Here is a 7,791-nt window from a genome sequence, read left to right on the forward strand (position 1 = left end):
CTGGGACCCCAGGTGGGGAGTTTGGAAATAGTTCCATTCCAGACTCTAACACTGATTTTCAGCATGCAAAGAGAGGGAGAGAAGAGAAGGGGCTGGAACTGATTTTATATGGGTTGGATAGAATGGAGATGATGCAACAGTGAGGTGGGGGGGTGGTGGTGCAGGCAGAGACAGAGGAGAGAGCAAGATCAGAGGCTCTTAGAATATCTGAGATGGACAGTACCTGAGAGATCATCTCACCTGAAGGGTCAAATGAGCGACAGGAAAACTGCAATTCTCCCAAGAGCTGCCTGGACCAGATTAAAATGTAACTGAGAAATATTTAACAAGATAAATAAATACAATAAAGCTACAATAAAACAGAGACAATGTTTCTACGTCATTTTCTAAGTCCATATGCAGGATCCTCATGTACAGCTCAGCAGCCCCTGTTTCTCTTTGAGTTTTGATACCATTGATTTAAACCACTCTTTTGACAGGGGAAGGTACTGAGGCTCGGAGAAATCAAGCAACCTATCCAAGGTCAAACATTGCCATTAGTTAGTAGATTACCTAGGGCTAGAACCCAGGTTTCTTGATTCCTAAGTGGACTTGCCCTTATGCGGCAGTGATGGTAGGAAGAAATTCAAGAGTTACTTTTTGCTAGCTTTTTGTTAGTTTTCATTATAAAGCATATTCCCAACTCAGGTTAAAGGGGGAAAACACTATCTGGGACAATTGGGGTTAAGTGACTTACCCAAGGTTGAACGGCTAGTAAGTGTGTCAAGTGTCTGAGGCTGGATTTGAACTCAGGTCTTCCTGACTCCGGGGCTGGCGCTCTACTCACTGCCCCACCTAGCTGCCCCGAGTTCTTTTTGTTTACCTATTGTACTGCTGTGGAAGGAGACTGGCTTGGCCCACATGTCCTTACACAACATCTCCTGTGTAAGGTTCATTTAATTTAAGGCAATGAAGAGAAAGTTTTCTAGAAGTCCTTCTAAAATGAAAGCTATTTCATTTATTAATTTTTAAAACAATGGCCTCCTCTGAAAACCACTAGGCAATATTAATCTTTGAAGGATCCATTAAAAAACACACACACATCAGCAGCTTTCCCCCTACAGATATGTGGGGGGAATCATGAGGTAGTGGAAAGAGGACTGGATTTGGAGTCGGAATAGCTAAGGTCAGAGCTTGCATAGATTATTTACTAGCTATGGAAGCTTGACTAAGTCATTGCTTCTCTACCATGGCTTCTCATCTACAAAAGGAAGAGTTGGGTGACATGAGATTTGAGGTCCCTTCCAGCCCTGACATACTGTTGATTCTATGACATAAGACACAAAATGGCATTTTAGAAAGCAACTCCAATGTTCAACTCATCGGAACTTTGTCAGACCACAGTAGAGAAGGATTTCTAAAAACTCAGATGGTCCTATGAAAATACTTCTTTGAGATGCTTGAGCAAGTAAATATCTCAAATTTATCAGCTCCTGTTCATATGTCATCCAGACAGAGTATAGATACCTGGTCTCTAAGGCAGGCTGTCTCACAAACTTTCTGTGTGACCACATATAATTTAATTCACTTATAGGATCATAGACCTAGAGCTGGAAAGTTCATGTCTCTAGGCCATCTCTCAAAGTTTGCAGATGAGGAAACAGAGAGGGAGGGAGCTTAAGTGATTTACTCAAGGTCAAACAGGGAGTAAGCATCAGAGGTGCAATTTGGACACAGGTTCCCTGATTCCAGAAGCAGGGCTTTTCCCCCTGGACTATGTAATTCTCTGGATTTTCTTTACTCTAAAGTGAGGCAGTTAAATGAGAACATTTAAGGTCCTTTTTCAACCGTAATGTTTTATAATTCTAGTTTGAGAGGCAGCTTCCTGAGTAGACAGAGTAGGAGGTCATCAATCGACTCAATGGGAGGGGCTGCCAATTAGTATTTATTGTATGTTTACTTTGTGATCTCTGTGATTTATAAGAGAAAGACAGAATATGCTCTTTGCCCTCAGGGAACTACAATCCAATTGGAGGCTGAAGACTTATGAAAGGATTAAGAATACAATTTGGAGTCTAACTATACAGTATTGGCTCTAAGTGAAATAGGAGCCCAGAAAAGGGAGAGATGAGAAAGGGCTGCAATAGCCTGAGAAGACTTCATGGAGCACATGGGTTGTGGGCTAGGTATTAAAGGATTTGTAGAATAAAGTTTGTTCTGGAGCAAGGAGGAGAGAAAACCTCAGGCAGGGGCAAAGATCTCTGGCTAAGTAACAGAGGTGAAGTTAAACATGGTGTTTTCAGGTGACAAGAAATATTCACGTTGTAAGAAATATGGTTGTGGGGGGACAGAACCAAGATGGCAGAGAAAAGGCAAGTCCTGAGCTCCTTCCAAAACCCCTCCAAATACCTTTAAATAATTCCATTAAACAAATCCTTGAGAGGCAGAGCCCACAAAAAGACAAGGTGAAATAATTTTCTGTCCAAAGACAACTTAAAATGTTGGCAGGAAAGGTCTGTGGCACCTGGGTGAGAGTGGAGCACAGTCCACTGCAGACCAGGCTCCAGCAAACCAGGAGCTGGCCTTGGGAAAATTCAGGCCCGGGGTGAGGTGATTTATAGGATCATAGATTTAGAGCTGAAAGGTAACTCAAAGGCCATCTAGTCAAGTTTGCCTATTTGTCTCATGAGAAAACTAAGGCTCAGGGAAGTAGTGACTTACTGTGATCATAGATTTATATTGGAAAGAGACTTCAAACACCATCTAGCTCTAGCCCAACTTCTCTATTTTACAGGTGAGTCCCTTAGAGATAAAATGACTTGCTTCTGGTCACATAGATAGTAAATATCAGAAAGAGTATTTGAATAGAAGTCCAGAGATCTTTCCACTACTGTGCTATGCCTGTTAGATTGGAAATGGGAAAGAAAAAGGTAAATAAGAGCCTGGAGATGTCAGTGGGAATAGAGGAAAGGAGGAAACAATACTAAGTGATGAATTTCTTGTAGGACTGAAAATAGGAAAGAGAAGAGGGGAAAGCATCTGTAAAATTACTAGCCTGGGAAGACAGGTTGAACATTAACAAAGATAGAATAAGATGGGGAGGCAGCTTGAAAATGATACGGATGGATTTGTTTCTGGGCTTGTTGCATTTGAAGTGTTGGTCAGGGCCTATTGGCAGGTAGAAATATAGAATTAGAGAAATATAGAACTAGAACACAGGCCTAGGATCAATCTTTTGAGAACAGAACTTATAATTTATTTATAGTTGTCTTCTCCTCTGCACCCAACACTGAGCCTTGCCCCTGGTAGGAGTTCAATAGATATTTTATGAATGAATTAATGTGCAGACTTGAGAAATGAAAGTGGGTGAGCTCTTTGAGAAGTTAGTATATAGAGAGAAGACTATAGGACAGAGCCCTGGGGAGGCTGAATGAAGTTCTGCTGCTGAAGCACAGGAAGGAGGAATGAACCTTGATAACCTTGAAGTACTAGCATGAAGTTTGCCAGTAAATGAGGCAAGAGCCTTGGATGGAATAGGCCTGATCATGGCTCATGGTCAGACCATCATACGGGCAAAAGACATTGAGATAGCAGGGGGAGTCAGGCATCTGGTGATCAAAGGGAAAGTCTAAAGTAGATCAGGAATTGTAATTGTATTAAAATTTATAAATTATAACATAGAGTTCTGCCAATTATATGACTCATATGGACTCCCCATTCTTTCCTCTTCTCCAACAAATACACACATATAGTGACATTATGTACTTGGCTGACAGCCAATGTTAATTCCGAAGTTCAGAGAATCTGGAAGGAGGATGTTGTTAGGAGCTTCCAAGAGAGGAGAAATGGTAAATTACAGATGTTTCTTGGAAGAACAGTTTATCCTCTTCTATATTTCATCTTTTGTATTTGAATATAAATCATACCCAATCAAATGCATTCTCAGGTTCTGTCTTCATGCATCTCCTTCCTATGTTTTGGACCTCATTTGGACCATCAGATCTTTCTTTCCTACCTGCAATGTCAGGCAGTCTCTCTAAGCTGAGACTACTGAAGGAGTAGGGTAAAGAATAGGTAATAGCCTTCCATTTCTCAGGGACCCAGCATTTCTCAGTAACCCCAGCTCCCAAAATATTGATATTACTTCATGAAAATCAGGATGAGAAATTGACTTCACAAGTTTTTAGGCCAATCGCCTACACCATTCTCGCCGTGGAACACACAATCGCCAAGCATTCACAGCTACCTCATTTACTCTGAACATGGAATCAGCCCCAGTTATATGCATATCTATCCTAAAATATACCCCTAACTTATTTATATATCCCAGATCTAAACACACCCATTTAAACTTGTATCACTAGTCCCTTGGCCCCATGCCAACCCTTGTTCTTCCACATAGTCACGCAAACAAAATACCAATGCTATGTCTTTCATTCATTCTAATTTGGCTTTATACTTCATCACAAATGCTCAAAGAATTGCTATTCAAGAAGTCTTCTCCATTAATTGTCAGCTTCTGGAGATCAATCTGACCTCTTATAAGTCGGGGATTGTTTTACTTTTTTTGTTTTTATATGCCAACAACTTAGTACATAGTTTTGTAACAGGGCTTAACAAATGCTTTTTGAATTACATCAAATTGAATTGTAGCCTAGATGGGTAAATCACAGCTATAGACTACTGAGAGCCTTCTTCCACTCAATGCACAGCTGCTGCTTTCTCAGAAATCTTTCAATACAGCCTCTCTCCATGCAGAAGAAAGAAAATGGGTCTCAGAATAAAACTGTCTCCAGGCAGTATATTTTAATTTTCTTGAAGAAACTGGGATGGTTCAATGTTTAGAGTGCCGGCCTTGAAGTCAGGAAGACCTGAATTTGAATCCTGGCTCGGGTACTTGCTAGCTATAGGGTGCTGGCCAAGTCATTTTACCCTTTTCAGTCTCAGTTTCTTCATCCTTAAAATAGGAATAATAATAGTACCTACTTCCTAGAGTTGTTGAGAAGATCAAATGAGGTAACGTATGTTAAGCATTTTGTAGACCTTAAAGTGTTACATACATGCTAGCTAGTTTTATTCTCTGGATCCAATTTATGCTCACGCCTCACTGAGAAATAGTTTATGGTCAGTTTTAAAAAGGGAAAGAAAGAAGTAAGCTAAGACACTCCTCTATTTAACTTAAAAAAAAAAAACAAAAAACAAAAACCAACAGATTTCTTGTACTTCATAATCTTCCACAGGGTCAACCCTGGACAGGTAGTAGTCAAGAGGTGAAAGCAGTGAAATTATCATTCCTTATTACTTAGCCAGTATAAATTGTTCCTTCTTCCAGGCAGATGGGCTAATGGATACTTGCAAGACTTTAGATCTCTCAGACATTTGAAAAGGAGTTGATTTAAGCCCTGATGAGATGGCACAGGGAAAGGGCATGATGGTTTCTGAGTTATTGTTGGCAGCCTCGAAATAGTTGAACAAAATTCTTTAGTCATCAAAGAGGGCTACTATGTTTGGAGAATGTGCCAGGGTATAGTTCAGGGTCAGGTCATTGTAGAAGGTTTTTGGACATCTGCCAACAAGTTAAATCATCTTTGTCTTCCAGGTGATGGAGAATAGCAGCCCCAGACTCCCTAGCTACATCTTCTACCTGCACTAAAACCAGCACATCATGTATCCCCATGCCCCAGTGCTGTTACATTTCCTTCAGTGACCTGGATTTATGTGATTTCCCTGGCCTAATGAGTAGGCTTCAGTTGTATTTCCATGGCAATAACATGTAACCTAAGAACACTGAAGTATAATCGTGCTAGAATAAAGTGAACATATAGCTCAGGATGCCTCAGTGAAGATTAGATGGTGCAGTACATAGAGGTTTGGCCTTGGAATTGGGAAGACTCATCTTCATGGGTTCAAATCTGGCCTCAGATACTTACTAGCTATATGACTCTAAGCAAATCACTTAACCCTGTTTGCTTAGTTTCCTCATTTGTAAAATGAATTGGAGAAGGAAATGACAAACAATTCCAGTATCTTTGCCAAGAAAATCCCAAATGAAGTTACGAAGAGTAGACTGTGAAGAAACAACTCAGCAACAATAATAATATTTTACATTTATGTAATGGTTTAGAATTTCAAATACTTCATCTAAACTATTATTTATTTATTTGTTGATTGATTGATTGATTGATTACTCAGTGAGGTAGGTATTAGAGGTATTATTATTCAAAGAGGAAGGTAGGTGGCTCAGTATATAGAATAATCAGCCTGGTGCCAGGAAGACCTGAGTTCAAATCCAACCTCAGATATTTACTAGCTGAGTAACCCTAGAAAAGCTACTTAAATAGGGATAAGAGTAATACTTAACTCACAGGGTTGTTGTGAGAATTAAATGAGATAACATTTGTAAAGGACTTAACACAATTCTTGAAGCTCAATAGGAACTTAGTAAATGCTTTCTTCCTTATTAGCCAGAAAGTTTAAATGACTTGTCTGGAGGTAGACACCTGAAATAGGAACACAGGCCTCTTTTAACTCAAAGTCCAGCACCCTATCCATTCTGTGAGGGTACCTCAGACTTTTTGCTGGACAGCAGTTTTTGAAGAAAGGCGCTCTCAGGATGTGGAAATAAAGGGATAATAATGCATTGTTAGTGGAGTTGTGAACTTGTCCAATCGTTCTGGAGAACAATTTGAAAGTATGTCCAAAGGGCTATAAAATTGTGCATGCCCTGGGACCTTGCAATGCCACTACTAGGTCTATATCCCAAAGAGATAATAAAAAAGGGAAAAGGACCTATGTATACAAAACTATTTACAACGGCTCTATTTGCAGTGGCGAAGAATTTGAAATTGAGGGGATGCCCATCACTTGGGGAATAGCCAAACAAGTTACGGTATATGATTGTGATGGAATACTGTTATGCTATAAGAAATGACAAATAGGTTAGTTTTAAAATAACCTGGGAAAACTCATATGAACTGATGCAAAGTGAGGTGAGTGGAACCAGGTGAACATTGTACAAAGTAACAGCAATATTTTAATGATGATCAACTATGAAAGACTTAGCTATTCTGCTCATTACAATGATCCAAGGCAGAGAGAGTTGATGAACTCTGAATTCAGGTTGAAGTATACTTATTTTTCCCTTTTTATTTTTGTTGCTCTATTTTGTTTGTACTGTCTTTTGCAAAATGGTTACTATGGAAAAATGTTTTTCATGACTTCACATGTATAATCAACATTGTAATTTTTTGCCTTCTGAGAAGCAGAGGAGGGAAATGAGGGAGAAAGAGAATTTTGAACTCAAAATTTTGAAAGATGAATGTTAATAATGTTTTTAAATGTAATTGGGAAATAAGTAATGAAATACATTAAAAATACTTTTTTTAAAAAAAAGACAAATGCCTTTAATTATCCTTGGTTGTGTTCCCCAAATGCTAGAGACCAAGTCTATTTGGTGTGACTATTTAGATACGTTGACTGTTAAAAAGCTATGGAATAGGCCTGCAGTGATTACACTGACTGGCACCAATCTGAGCTAAACAATAAATCAAAAGCAGCAGGGTGCTGGCTTTGGGGCTGTAAAGGAAAGGACACTCAATAAGTGACACAGGAATAAGTGAGAGGGAGGCATCTGCTGAAATGATGAGAGCAGCTAGAATTACTCCATCAGGGAGACTGCACAATGAAACCTAAGGGGCTCTATTGGAACGACAATAGGAAGTGATTACCTGGAGGAGACCTGTTTCCTGGATAACCAAGGGGAGAATTAGGGAAAATTCTGCCTTATGTCAGAGGACAAGTGCAGGATAAAAT

The sequence above is a fragment of the Trichosurus vulpecula genome, chromosome 2 (assembly GCF_011100635.1).
Source record: "Trichosurus vulpecula isolate mTriVul1 chromosome 2, mTriVul1.pri, whole genome shotgun sequence".
NCBI lineage: Eukaryota > Metazoa > Chordata > Mammalia > Diprotodontia > Phalangeridae > Trichosurus > Trichosurus vulpecula.